The sequence below is a fragment of the Aquarana catesbeiana genome, linkage group LG02, assembly GCF_042186555.1.
Source record: "Aquarana catesbeiana isolate 2022-GZ linkage group LG02, ASM4218655v1, whole genome shotgun sequence".
In the NCBI taxonomy this organism is placed as follows: domain Eukaryota; kingdom Metazoa; phylum Chordata; class Amphibia; order Anura; family Ranidae; genus Aquarana; species Aquarana catesbeiana.
In genome coordinates, this window is record NC_133325.1 from 17371777 (window position 1) to 17386469 (window position 14693).

A 14693-nucleotide genomic window follows, 5' to 3' on the forward strand; every position below is an offset into this window, starting at 1 on the left:
CCTCTCAGTGCAGGTCTCAGAGAAGACTGAAGGTATAGTGCGGTTTTTTATAGTGGGCTGATGAGAATGCACCATCTCCATGACCAGCACTGTTACCACTAGACACAGAGCCTGCTTGCCCTCTTTTATTGGCTTGTGACTGTCTGCCTCTCCTTGTTGGCCTTCCAGACATACTAATGGCCTGCAGTGAGATGTAGCTGCACAAAGCTGGGATGTATATATATACTGATACTGCAGCTAGCAGAATCAACTGCCTGCCTGTAGTATTATTAGTATGAGAACACCAGCAATTGTCTTCAGGTAGCTTTAGGTGCACACTGTGCAGAGGACACAGTACACTAACTGTAAATAATGTAGCTGCCTGCCTGTGGTATTAATAGAAGCAGAAGAACACCACCAATTTTCTTCAGGTAGCTTTAGGTGCACACTGTGCAGAGGACACAGTACGCTAACTGTAAATACTGTAGCTGCCTGCCTGTGGTATTAATAAGATCAGAAGAACACCAACAATTTTATTCAGGTAGCTTTAGGTGCACACTGTGCAGAGGACGCACTACACTAACTGTAAATACTGCAGCTGCCTGCCTGTGGAATTATTAGGAGCAGAACAACAGCAATTGTCTTCAGGTAGCTTTAGGTGCACACTGTGAAGAGGACGCACTACACTAGCTTGTAAATACTGCAGCTGCCTGCGGTACTAATAGGATCAGAAGAACACCACCAATTTTCGTCAGGTAGCTTTAGGTGCACACTGTGCAGAGGACACAGTACACTAACTGTAAATACTGTAGCCGCCTGCCTGTGGTATTAATATTAGCAGAACAACAGCAATTTTCTTCAGGTAGCTTTAGGTGCACACTGTGCAGAGGACACAGTACACTAACTGTAAATACTGTAGCTAATAGGACTAATAGGATCAGAAGAACGCCAGCAATTTTCTTTGAGGAAATTTATAAAAGGGACAGAAGTTCTCACTTTGAATGGATGGAAAGAGAGGCCTCAGATGTCATCTACAGTATATCAGAACATCCCAGATTAATATTTATAAAACAAACAAAAAAAATGTTAAAGTGCCCTGCCCCTGCATGCAGAAGCCAACGCATACGTACACTGCGCCCACATATGTAAATGGCGCTCAAATCACACATGTGAGGTATCACCGCAAACGTTAGCGCGAGAGCAATAATTCTATCCCAAGACCTCCTCTGTAACTCTAAAAAGGTAACCTTTAAAAAATTTTAAAGCATTGCCTATGGAGATTTTTAGGAAACCGATGTTTGGCGCCAATCCACCAGTGTGCGCAATTTTAAAACATTACATGGTAGGTATCTATTTACTCGGCATAACATCATCTTTCATATTATACAAAAAAATGTAGTTAACTTTAGTGGTTTTTTTTTTTTTATTTGAAAAAAAAAAACGTGTTTGAAAAATTGCTGTGCAAATACCGTGTGACATAAAAAGTTGCGATGACCGCCATTTAATTCCCTAGGGTCTCTGCTAAAAAAAACATATCTAATGTTTGGGGGTTCTGAATAATTTTCTAGCAAAAAAATTATGATTGGTTAAAAAACTTTTTCCTCCAGTCTTCTGCCTTCGGTGTTTCTTCTGCCTCTGCTGCCTTCTCCCTCCAGTGTTTCTTCTCCCTCTTCTCTCTCCGGTGGTTTCTTCTCCCTCCATTGTTTCTTCTCCCTCTTCTCTCTCCGGTGGTTTCTTCTCCCTCCATTGTTTCTTCTCCCTCTTCTCTCTCCGGTGGTTTCTTCTCCCTCCATTGTTTCTTCTCCCTCTTCTCTCTCCGGTGGATTCTTCTCTCTCCACTGTCTTCTCCCTCCAGTGTTTCTTCTCCCTCTTCTCTCTGTGGTGGTTTCTTCTCCCTCTGCTGTTTCTTCTCCCTCTTCTCTCTCTGGTGGTTTCTTCTCCCTCCGCTGTTTCTTCTCTCTCTTCTCTCTCCGGTGGTTTCTTCCCCCTCCGCTGTCTTATCCCTCTGCTGTTTCTTCTCCCTCTTCTCTCTCCGGTGGTTTCTTCTCCCTCCGCTGTTTCTTCTACCTCTTCTCTCTCCAGTGGTTTCTTCTCTCTCCACTGTCTTCTCACTCCAGTGTTTCTTCTCCCTCTTCTCTCTGCGGTGGTTTCTTCTCCCTCCGCTGTTTCTTCTACCTCTTCTCTCTCCGGCGGTTTCTTCTATCTCCAATGTCTTCTCACTCCAGTGTTTCTTCTCCCTCTTCTCTCTCCGGTGGTTTTTTCTCCCTCCATTGTTTCTTCTCCCTCTTCTCTCTCCGGTGGTTTCTTCTCCCTCCATTGTTTCTTCTCCCTCTTCTCTCTCCGGTGGTTTCTTCTCCCTCCATTGTTTCTTCTCCCTCTTCTCTCTCCGGTGGATTCTTCTCTCTCCACTGTCTTCTCCCTCCAGTGTTTCTTCTCCCTCTTCTCTCTGTGGTGGTTTCTTCTCCCTCCGCTGTTTCTTCTCCCTCTTATCTCTGGGGTGGTTTCTTCTCCCTCTGCTGTTTCTTCTCTCTCTTCTCTCTCCGGTGGTTTCTTCCCCCTCCGCTGTCTTATCCCTCTGCTGTTTCTTCTCCCTCTTCTCTCTCCGGTGGTTTCTTCTCCCTCCATTGTTTCTTCTCCCTCTTCTCTCGGTGGTGGTTTTTTCTCCCTCCGCTGTTTCTTCTCCCTCTTCTCTCTCTGGTGGTTTCTTCTCCCTCCGCTGTTTCTTCTCTCTCTTCTCTGGTTTCTTCCCCCTCCGCTGTCTTATCCCTCTGCTGTTTCTTCTCCCTCTTCTCTCTCCGGAGTTTCTTCTCCCTCTTCTCTCTGTGGTGGTTTCTTCTCCCTCCGCTGTTTCTTCTCCCTCTTATCTCTGGGGTGGTTTCTTCTCCCTCTTCTGTTTCTTCTCCCTCTTCTCTCCCCAGTGGTTTTTTCTCCCACTTCTGTTTCTTCTCCCTCTTCTCTCTCCGGCGATGTCTTCTTCGTCCATCGTTGCTGCCGTCCGCTAAAATTACGTGATGTGGAATCACAAGGGGCAGGATCTCCAGGTGAGGTCACCGTATGACCAGACCCCACGGCCATATAAGAAATGGCAGACAAGCAGAAGCTGACACGCAGAGGCAGTCAGCATCGGGGGAAGACCATTTTTTTTTTATGTTTAGTGGGCAGCAGCGGCTGAAGAAGACATCACTGGAGAGAGAAGAGGGAGAAGAAACAAACCGGCCCCTCCCTTTCCTGACCTGCTGGGCTGCATGCTCGGATAAGGGTCTGGTATGGATTTTGGGGGGACCCCATGTCATTTTTTAAAAAGATTTAGGAGTGGGGGTGTCCCCTCCAAACCCATACCAGACCTAAATGGCCTGGTATGGACCCCACGCCGTTTTTTTCACGATTTTTTTTTTTTTGCCGGCAATTTATTTTTTTTAGATTCAGCTGTCAGTGGGGTAACCCGCTGACAGATGATGACTCATCAGTTGTTAAGGACACAGTGGCATGAAAACTGCATGCAAAAATGCATAAAGAACGAGGGTTTAAAGATACAAAACGTTCTAAAAAAACGCAAGTGGCGGGCCGCATAGATCTGTACTTAGGGTTAGGGATGGGAAGTATTTTTTATTTATCTTTAACCGCTTGCTGACCGGCTCACACCAATATGCGTTGGTAGAAGGGCACATACAGGCATATTAACGTACCTATATGTTGACCTTCAAGAAGCGGTTTGCGGGCATGCGCCGTGAGCTCCGTGAGTGCGATACCCGCGATCGTCTCATGGAGAGGAATAACGGGGAAATGCTGACGCAAACAAGCATTTCCCCGTTCTGCCTAGTGACAGGGTAACCCTAGTGGTTAACCCCTTCACTGCTAGTCACATTTACACAGTAATCAAAGCATTTTTAATCGCACTGATCGCTGTATAAATATTAATGGTCCCAAAATAGCGCCAAAAGTGTTTGATGTGTCCGCCATAATGTCGCAGTCACGATAAAAATCGCTGATCACCGCCATTACTAGTAAATAAAAAAATATTAATAAAAATGCCATAAAACTATCCCCTATTTTGTAGACGCTATAACTTTTGCGCAAACCAATCAATAAACGCTTATTGCGATTTTTTTTTTTACCAAAAATATGTAGAAGAATACGTATTGGCCTAAACTGAGGAAAAAAATGTTTTTTTATATTTTTTTGGGATATTTATTATAGCAAAAAGTAAAAAATAATGCGTTTTTTTCAAAATTGTCGCTTTTTTTTGTTTATAGCGCAAAAAATAAAAACCACAGAGGTGATCAAATACCACCAAAAGAAAGCTCTATTTGTGGAGAAAAAAGGACGTCATCTTTGTTTGGGAGCAACGTCGCACGACCGCGCAATTATCAGTTAAAGTGGCGCAGCGCCGAATCGCAAAAAAGTGCTCTGGTCTTTGGCCAGCCAAATGGTCTGGGGCTGAAGCGGTTAATCTCTTTTTATTAAAGTTTTCTGTTCAAGGAGCACAAAAGAATACAAAATCATAACGAGACAGTATGCAAACCACACAGTAACAATCGAGGTCTGTCAAAACTTCATATTTTAACAAACCAAAGAATGCAAGGTCACACATTCACTGATAAAGTATACAAAGTAGAACATACAAGAGAGATAAATGCATTGTCTAACCCAGTGCTTCTCAACCTGTTTCCAGTTGGGGCGCCCCTGAGAAGTATTTTCAGTCTCGAGGCACCCCGACACACAGACGAATGCTCTGCTCTTTAGGGGTACCATTAATATTAAATGGTACCCCACAAATGTGGGGTGTTTTTGGTGTGACGCAATTTTAATAAGAGGGTCGGGGACTTCTTTCTCTGCATTTCTGCAGGTGGGGCAGCCCATTCATTTGCAGCCGCAGAGATGTGAACCAAGGGCTTGTTCACATGTGAAGTTGGAGGGCGGTAAAACCATGTGCCCTGCAACTTGAAGTCTGACTTCCATCCGACTTTAATAATTGGGATCCAACTTTGATCCCGAAAATACCAAGCTTTTTGTGTCTGGTATGAATCTTGTGGGGGAAACTCCACACCCAAAAAAAACGGCATAGGATTCCCCCTCCATGACCATACCAGACTGAAGATTTTAAGGGGAACCCCCTAAAAACGGTGTGGCCCCCCCCCCCTGAATCCATACCAGACCCTTATCCAAGCATGCATCCTGGCAGGTCAGGAAAGGGGGGGATGAGCAAGTGCCCCCCCTCCTGAACTATACCAGGCCGCATGCCCTCAACATAGGGCGGTGCTTTGGGGTAGGGGGGGCTAGTAATAAAAGGCTGGTTTGGTCCTAGTGACCCTGGGGCTCTGGGAAATGCATATATGTTATCTCACATGGTGGAGCACTGCTTTGTTTCTGAAGAGGAGCACTTTCCATCTTTATAGGAATATTTGCTGCACTACATGGTAGATGGTCCTTAACCACCGAGCCTCTTTTTGAGATCTGTTTCTTACAAGTTAAAATCATGTTTTTTTTTTGCTAGAACTTTACTTAGAACCCCCAAATACTATATTTTTTTTTTCAGACACCCTAGAGAATAAAATGGCGGTTGTTGCAATACTTTATGTCACACCGTATTTGCACAGCGATCTTACAAAAACCCCCAAATACTATATATTTTTTTTTCAGACACCCTAGAGAATAAAATGGCGGTCGTTGCAATACTTTATGTCACATCGTATTTGCACAGCGATCTTACAAGTGCAATTTTTTTGGAAAAAATACACTTTTTTGAATTAGAAAATAAGACTGCAGTAAAGTTCACCCAATTTCTATCTATATTGTGAAATATAATGTCACGCCGAGTAAATTGATACTCAACATGTCACGCTTCAAAATTGCGCCGGCTCGTGGAATGGCAACATTTTTTTTTTTTACACTGTCCATTTAAAAAAAAACTATTTTGGGTCACTTTTATTCCTATTACAAGTAATGTAATCATCCCTTGTAATAGAAAAAAAGACCTCTTTAATGTGAGATCTGGGGGTCAAAAAGACTTCACATCTCACATTTACACTTAAATGCAATTAAAAAAAAATTAAAAATGTCTTTTTATTTTTTTTTTATAAAAAAAAAATTCCCCATTAAGACCATTGGGCGGAACTGACGTTTGATGTCGCTTCCGTCATCCAATGGTATAGAGCCGAGTGGGGGGCCATCTTTTTCTCACTCGACTTCATGCTTAGCAGAGGAAAGGACCCGAGCGTCTCCGCCGCTACCGACGGCTCCGGTAAGCGACGGAGACCACCGGGGGGAGCGGCAGGAGGGCGGGGTGCACCTCTCCCACTGCCGATAAAAGTGATCTTGCGGCGAATCTGCCGCAGAGATCACTTTTATCTGAAAGCAAATCGTCCGCTGTTTAAAAAAATACCAGGGTTATGGCAGCTATCTGCTGCCATGTCCCTGGTATTCAACGTCAAACAGCTGACGTATGACGACGGCGGGCGGTCCACAGAGTGGTCGAAGATTAACTCCACTTTTGTTGAGAAAAAAACATTCCCCCCGGTGATCTATACACAACGCAGGGATTTTAACAAACTTTGTTGCAGATTTCGACCTTTTGTTATTCTGAAGAAATCCCTGTGTGTTTGTCTGTGTCCATGTGGGAAGGTGGGTCTAATGGGAGTGGTTTCATAATTATCAATCAGCTGTGCACCTGCAGGACACTAATGAAGAAAGCTGCAGAGACTGCATCCCTTTAGACGTGATTTCCTATTGGGAGTGTCTCAGCAAAAATGAAATTTTTGTTGCAGGGGATGCCTGACATCTGACTTGTACCTTAGTGTGGACTTCTGGGAAAATTAGTGAGCCAATCACACAAGCAGGAAATTATGTTTCGGGGGGGCTTTCTGTATAGGTATGCAAAAATACCGCGCTGACAAAACCACAACAAAAAGCAGCAGCATACAGCGCGATAACACAGAAAGTTTAAAGAATGGGGAAAAGAAAGAAAAAAGAAATTAAGTCCATAATAGTTGACATCAGGGAAAGCAAAATGTCCATAGAGAACATAAAAGGTATTGATACCACCACAGTGTGCATATACAAGCAGTGTGCCCAACCACCGTAGCTGTTAATTGAGCTTACCAGACGGCAAGCTTAAAAAGGCAGATGGCTATAGCCCAGCCAAGGCCTCTAAGCTTGTTGATGATCACTGTGTTCGGATGGCAGGGGATAAGTCTCAATAGCCCACTTCCGGTATCCACGTATCCATATGCTCATTGGGAAACCAGCTCTCCAAGACAGATGTATTCACCAACTCCTCCTCACCACGCTTTCTGTATACATTCTGTGTACAGAACACCTCCAGGTGGCCATATTGCATTTTACAGAAAATTACAGCACTGCAGATTGGAAAGGTAATTTTTAATAACATTCAATTACAATATGATTTGTGTCCCAATTATATGCGCTATATATATATTTTTTTTATTTTGCTATTTTTTTCCCTCACCAAAGTGTTACCCTTAAACTGCTTCCCGCCCGCCAGCTGTCAAATGATGGCAGGGCGGCGCGGCTCTCGTTCTGGGTGGACGTCATATGACAGCCTCCCAGAACGACCGCTCTCGCGCCCCCGTGGGGGCGCACATTGCGACGATCGGTGGTGCAGTGTGTCAGTCTGACACACCGCTACACCGATCTCCATAAAGAGCCTCTGACGGAGGCTCCTTACCACATGATCAGCTGTGTCCAATCACGGCTGATCACGATGTAAACAGGAAGAGCCGTTGATCGGCTTTTCCTCACCCGCGTCTGACAGACACGAGTAGAGGAGAGCTGATCGGCTGCTCTCCTGACAGGGGGGGTCTGCGCTGATTGTTTATGAATGATTTAATGAATTAATGAATTACTTATATAGTGCTACAAATGCGAACTGAATCACCTCAATGCGCTAGATCCGTCCTGTGTTGTCCTGCTTCTTAGAAGAGGTGGGTCTTGAGTTTTTTTCTGAAGGCCCGATGTTTTTCTTCCATGCGGATGTTAGTGGATAGAGCATTCCATAGCCGTGGTCCTTGGACTGTGAATCTTCGTTCTCCCTTTGATTTGTAGCGGAACTTGGGAATGAGGAGGAGGTTTTGGTTAGTTGATTGGAGACTTCGATTAGGTGTGCAGTGTTTTATTTTCTCGCGTAGGTATTGAGGAGCGTTTCCTTGTGTGCATTTGTGGGTGAGGCAGAGGGTCTTGAATGTGATCCGACCCTTTACGGTTAGCCAATGTAGGGTCCTCAGGGATGGGGAGATGGATTCCCAGTTTTTTCCCGTTACTAGTCTTTTTTTTTTTTTTTTTTTTTTTTTTTTTTTTCATTATTGAAAAATATTTATTGGGTTTTATGGCATACAAAAGTATAAGATTTAGTATTACAAAAGTTACAAAGTATTGATCGTTACAATCTATACAGTTGAATGACTTCTCAAAGTAGTTGAAATACAGTCTTGTCATATCAGTTGGATCAAAGGAGAAGTAACAGAGAGATAAACAAAAAGATAAACAAAAAGAAAATAAAAGAAAAATTTGGGGAAGGGAAGATGGGGGGGAGTTCATGTTTGCCATGTCATCGACCTTATGGGGCGAAAATTTGCTCGACATATACAAAATCTTCACGTCTAAATACCTTCAGGAGTGGAGGCAGCGTCTGATTAAACTTAAGACCTGAGAGGGTGAATGCCAAGGGGCACAATGAGTTTATGAATAACCTACGGTGGGTTAAAGACAAAGGATTCTGGGGTGGGGGGTATTTTGAGTCGGCCTAGAGAATTGGTGACATCTTTTGTCAAGTACCATTTCGTGTAACGGAATGGGTTCATTATTTCGATTAGTGACTGCGGAGTGAATGTAGCTTCAATGTACTTCCTCCATCTTTTGAAAAAACGGGAAGTTGACCAGAAATTAAGGGTGATAGTGTCTAGTCTTTCTAGATTGAAAAGTGATGCCAAGGCTTTTTTAAACGTTGTCAGGGTAGGAGGAGCAGCTGATATCCAGTGAGACATGATAGTTCTGCGAGCCACTAGAAGGCAGAGGTGAGCCCAATGTGGAATATTTTGTGAGACCCTCGTTGGCGATGAGGGTGCAGGGGGTATGCTGAACAGGCATAGTAGGCGGTCCTTTGTGCACTGAATTTTGTGGACCTCGTTGATGTAGGAGATCACCTTAGTCCAGTATGCATCAATCTTGTTACAGTCCCAGAGTCTGTGTAGTAGCGTGGGGCGAGGTAGTTTGCACCAGGGACATTGGGTTTGGGTGGGGTCCTTCTCGTTGTAACGGAAAGGGAAATAAGCTCTGTGGATAATCTTAAATTGTGTTTCCCTCCAGGATTCAGAGGCAGTAAGGTTGCGGACTGTTTTGTACCCCTCAAGGATTTTTTCTGGCAGGGATTCGTCGTCTAATACGTGTGACCATTTTTGAAAGGGTTTGAGGGCATATTTCTGTGTTTGATGTTGTATGAGATAGGAGTAAATGTTAGAGATGGAGTAGTTATTGGTTTTGATGAGAGTATCAATGCAGGATGTTTCTAGTGGGTTAGTGTTAGGACCAGAGCATGATTTGAGATAATTGATGAGTTGATGGTAATAGAAAGCATGTGTTGGTGGTAGGGAATATTCCCGCATCAGGGTATGAAACGGTTTGAATTTGCCCGGCTTATTAAGATAAACAGAGGAGACATCTGTGAGGCCTTTAAGTTTCCATTTGCCAAAAGCTTTGTGGATGGTAGATGGAAGGAACATAGGGTTGCCTTGTATTTTGAGGTGTTTGGAAATGTTGGATGGCACTTTGAGCAATTTTCTTACTTCCCTCCATGCAACGACCGTATCCTTAATTATTACACTTGTTTTGAGGTGGGGGGGTAGTGTATTGGGATTAGAATGGAGGATGGCCGAGAGGGTATATGGGTGTACCATAGCCTTTTCTAAATGTATGTTAGAATATTTAGAATTACCAGTTAGCCAGTCTAAGCCCTGTCTGAGTAAACATGCCAGGTTGTAAAAACGCATATTGGGCAGTCCCGCCCCACCCTCGCCCTTCGGGAGACATAATTTCTGTAGCGCTATGCGAGGTTTTTTGTGAGACCATACAAAAACAGTTAGGGCCTTTTGGAGTTTCTGGATGTCTGAATGTTTAATTAGGAGAGGTATGGTCTGCATTGGATAGAGCAGGCGTGCAAAGGACACCATTTTGAAAAGATGGCATCTCCCAAAGAGCGAGAGAGGCAGGGATCCCCAAGCCTCCAACTCCTTCACAATTTTCGTTATCAAAGGGGGGTAGTTCAAATAATATAGAGAGGATGGTTCACGTCCTATTTTAATGCCCAGGTATGTAATATGTTGGTTGGCTATGGCCAGGGGGGATAGGTGTTTCCATTTACTGGAGAGATGGGGTTGTAATGGTAAGATCTCACTCTTATCGAAATTAATTCTGAATCCCGAGCAAAGTCTGAAGTCTGAAAAAAGTCGTTTGAGTCTGTCAAAGTCTGTTATAGGGTCGGTGGAAAATAGCAGTATGTCGTCTGCGAATAGTGCTGAACGAAGAGTGTGGTTCTCCAGAGTGATGCCACTGATTCCATCAGCTGAGTTTAATATTCTGGACAGGGGTTCGATTGCTAGATTGAACAGGAGTGGAGACAGGGGGCACCCCTGTCTCGTTCCTTTTGTTAGTGGAATCGTGTCCGAAATAAAATCGGGGGTGACAAGACGTGCAGTGGGGGCTGCATACATTTGTGACAGAAATCGCATAATCGGTCCTGAGAATCCAAATTGTGTCATCACTCTAAAGAGCCAGGAGAAACTGATGTTGTCAAAGGCCTTTTCCGCGTCTAATGACATGATGGCAATGTCTTGGTTAGGGTGAGTTTTGGCGTATTCTAGAGCCATTAATACTTTTCGAATGTTTAAGGTGGCCGATCTGCCCGGAACAAAGCCAGATTGGGCTGGGTGTAATAGGGATGTCAGTAGAGGAGCTAGCCGTGAAGCAATTATTTTGGATAGGATTTTGACATCAACATTTATTAATGATATCGGCCGGTATGAGCCTGGCAGTAGGGGGTCTTTCCCTTTCTTAGAGATTAATTTGATGTGGGCCTGTGTTCCCGTAGGAAGATAGGGCCCTCCGTCCCACATAGCTGCGTAAACATGTTTTAAAGTAGCAGGGATGAATTCTTTGGTCATTTTATAGAATTCAGCAGTGTATCCGTCGGGTCCCGGGGCTTTGGCCGAGGCCATGTTTTTGATCGTGGATAGAATATCGTCAATAGTGATGGGGGCGTTAATCAACTCTAATTGTGTGTGGTGGAGTTTGGGTAGACGTATTTTGTCGAGCAGTAAGTCGGTGGTAGTTAAGTCAGTCGGGTCAGCTTTGTATAAATTGGTATAGTATTCTACGAGTAGGTTGCTAATTTCAGCTGGGGAGGTGATCATAGAGCCTGTCTTAGCTCTAAGAGCTGAGATACGGGTGGGACGTCTGGGGCCTGAACACATTTTGGCCAGTAGTCTACCAGCCTTGTTTCCAAATCTATGAAAATGTAACTGAGAGTATGATGTTTTGGCCGCTTCATGCTGTTCTGCCCATAGGTCGAAGGTGGATTTGGCCTGTCTCCATTTTTGTATGTTTTCTATGGTGCGGTTTATTGTGAGCTGCTCATGAGCCAGGCGTAGAGTTTCGCTTGATTTACTATACTGTTGTTTGGCTTTTTTTTTAAACTGGGTTGTGTATGAAATTATTTTACCTCTTAAGAAGGCCTTGCCTGCTTCCCAGAATAGGTTAGGATCTGTAATGTGGGCTCTATTAGTGGAAATGTACTCCTCCCAGGCGCAGTATAGTGTATGTTGAAAGTCCTCATTATCAGCTAAATAGGAGGGGAAGCGCCAAGTAGGGGAGGGAGATGAGCGAGCTGTTTGGGTGAGATGAATCACGATTGGGCTGTGGTCTGAAATTACTGCCTCTTGTATGTCTGGTGTACTGGTTATAGAGCTTAGGGCTGGGGAGGCAAAAAAATAATCTATACGTGAAAACGTATTATGAGGGGGTGAAAAGAAGGAGTATTCCCGTTCCGTCGGGTGCATTAAGCGCCAGACATCCACAAATTGCATGGAGGCGATGGCTTGTGACAATAGGGTGGATGCAGATGATGAGGGGGTATGGGTGTGTGTTCTATGTGGAGGGGGGCCTGTGCGATCAGCTAGGGGAGACATGACTGAGTTAAAGTCCCCGCCCAAGAGGTGTAGTGTCTCTGGTGTAGTTAGCACCCATTTCACTAAATCCTGGAAGAAGGAGGTGTCAGGAGAATTGGGAGCATATATGTTAGTAAGTGCTATGTGTTTGCCATCTATAGTCAGATGTAGCGTCATTTTTCTTCCCTCCGAATCAACCTTAACTTCTCTGACTGTGTGTTGTAGATTTTTATGTAGAAGGATAACAACACCTGCTTTACGACCCACTGCTGGGGAGCCATAGACAGAGCCCACCCACAATCTGCGAAAACGTTGCATATCGTCTGCAGCCAGATGCGTCTCCTGAAGTAGAGCCACATCTGCCCGGAGACGCCGCAGGTGTCTGAGGATGGACATACGTTTGTTAGGGGAGCGCAGTCCCTTGACATTCCACGAGACAAACTTTAGGTGACTCCCAAGTGCAGACTGTGACATATTTGGTGTTTGAAAGTGGTTCGGTTCAGGAATTTGCATAGAAACCCCTGAGTGAATGCGTTATCTACCTCTTGGGAGCCGCCAAAGCGCCTCAGAACCCCTGAAGACACAAGAATTAGGATGGCAAACATGAACTTAAACTTTTCTAAGCAACAATAAATTATAAACATTAATAAAGCAGTATATCGTATAAGGAAATACATAACTTGAGTCGTGGACTTCTCTTTTTTCCACATGAGGTCTCACCTATCTCGTTAGCGTAGCTCCCATTGATTGCCAGCTCCTCACGTAGGGGCAGGGTGGTAGCAACAGGGGGTGGGGATAGGGAAGGTAGGGGAGAGGAAAGGGAAGTAGGGAGGGGGGGGGGTGCAGGATAGAAAGGGGGGGTGGTTTGGGGGGGATCCCCTGAGGAGGTAGTGCATGTTTAAATTAATCAATGGTGAGGTACGCCAAACACAGGGGAGAGCCCCCTCTTAAAATTAGGCTTTAAGTATACCAGAAAACAGAAAGTACCAGTAATCATAACATTGCAAGTGTCCTTGAAAAGGAAGGTTTCCCAGGTAGTGAGGGACTATAGCTGTTGTTAATAACATGACTGTAACATTATAACTGTAGAATTCTTAACTGCGTAGCTTCCAGCTACAGGTTAGAAGGGGTAGTGTTCTATAACGGGCATGTAAGGCGGTTTATAGAGACATCACAAGTATCCTCATCTTAATAATAAAACAAAAAAGATGGATTGATACTACCCGTCCTGAGATGGCGATGTGGAAAAGGGGTGATATTGTGGAGTCCTCCGTCAGTTTCTTCAACGGTTCCCAGAGCGAACTTCTTGGTTGGTGAAGCGGCTGCGTTTATATGGAGGTTTAGTCGGGCTTCGGGGGTGCTTAGGGGGATCATATGGACGCTGTGAGGATGACGATGGTGATCCCTCCGCCGCGGCACTGTGTTCCATTTCGGAGCTTCTGTTGGTTAGGTAGGTCTCCGCCTCTTCAGGTGTGCGAAAGGTGAGTTGCTCCCCTTCAAGCGTTTGAACGCGGAGGACAGCTGGATATGCTAGGGAGAATCGGATCTGATTGTGGTGCAGAGTGGAGCATACCGAGGAGAATGCTTTGCGTTGTTTCATTACCTCTATGGAATAGTCCGCGAAAAGTAGCAGTTTCGCGCCATCTACCACCAGTGAGCGTGTGCGACGAAATTTTTGCATTATGGCGTTTTTGTCGGCGTAATTTAAGTACTTCACTATCACATGTCGAGGTTTAGCGCGTGTGTCAGAGTATTGACCCATGCGGTGTGCTCGTTCAATCGTGCACGGTATGCGGAGGCCAAGTTGCTCTGGGATGGTTTTCGCACAGATATTTGTAAGGTGGGAGGCTGGGATCGACTCTGGTAAGCCAATGATACGCAGATTGTTTCTTCTTGAGCGATTTTCCAAATCGTCGAGTTTGTCCCATATGTCTCTCTGTGAAGCATTAATGCGTGCAAGAGCTGCAGATGAGGCAGTGCAATCATCTTCTAATATTGAAATCCTTTCCTCCGCCTGGGTGAGGCGCTGGGCCTGAGCCTGGATTTCTATATGTAGCTGTTCCAGCCCTCTGTGTACCGCTGCGTCCACAGTGGCTGTAAGAGATGGCCCCAGTAGTTGAACTACAGCCTGGGCAATGTTGGCAGGGGATGTGGGGTCGGTGTCTGTCACAGCTGGGGCAGGGGGAGGTTGTGTCTGCTGCTGAGGCCGCTCTGTTAAATCCGGAGCGGCCGCCATCTTGGCTGTTTCGGCCGCGGTGTCTCCCGCCGGCGGAGCTGTGGAGGGGGGCGATGACAGCGCCCGAGCGTATGATCGCTCCACGAAGCGGTCCATGCCTGCCAGGGATGGAGCGGAGGCTGTGGGGGGTTTCCCCGGTGCTGTGGCTGGCTTAAATGCCGGTTTTGTGAGGAGCTGTGCGGGAGCTGGAGCTGCTCACCTCCTCCTCATGTGGCGCCGGAACCGGAACTTCCCCGTTACTAGTCTTGCTGCCATGTTTTGGATGACTTGTAGGCGTGAGATCTGGTATTTAGGTAGTCCTATGT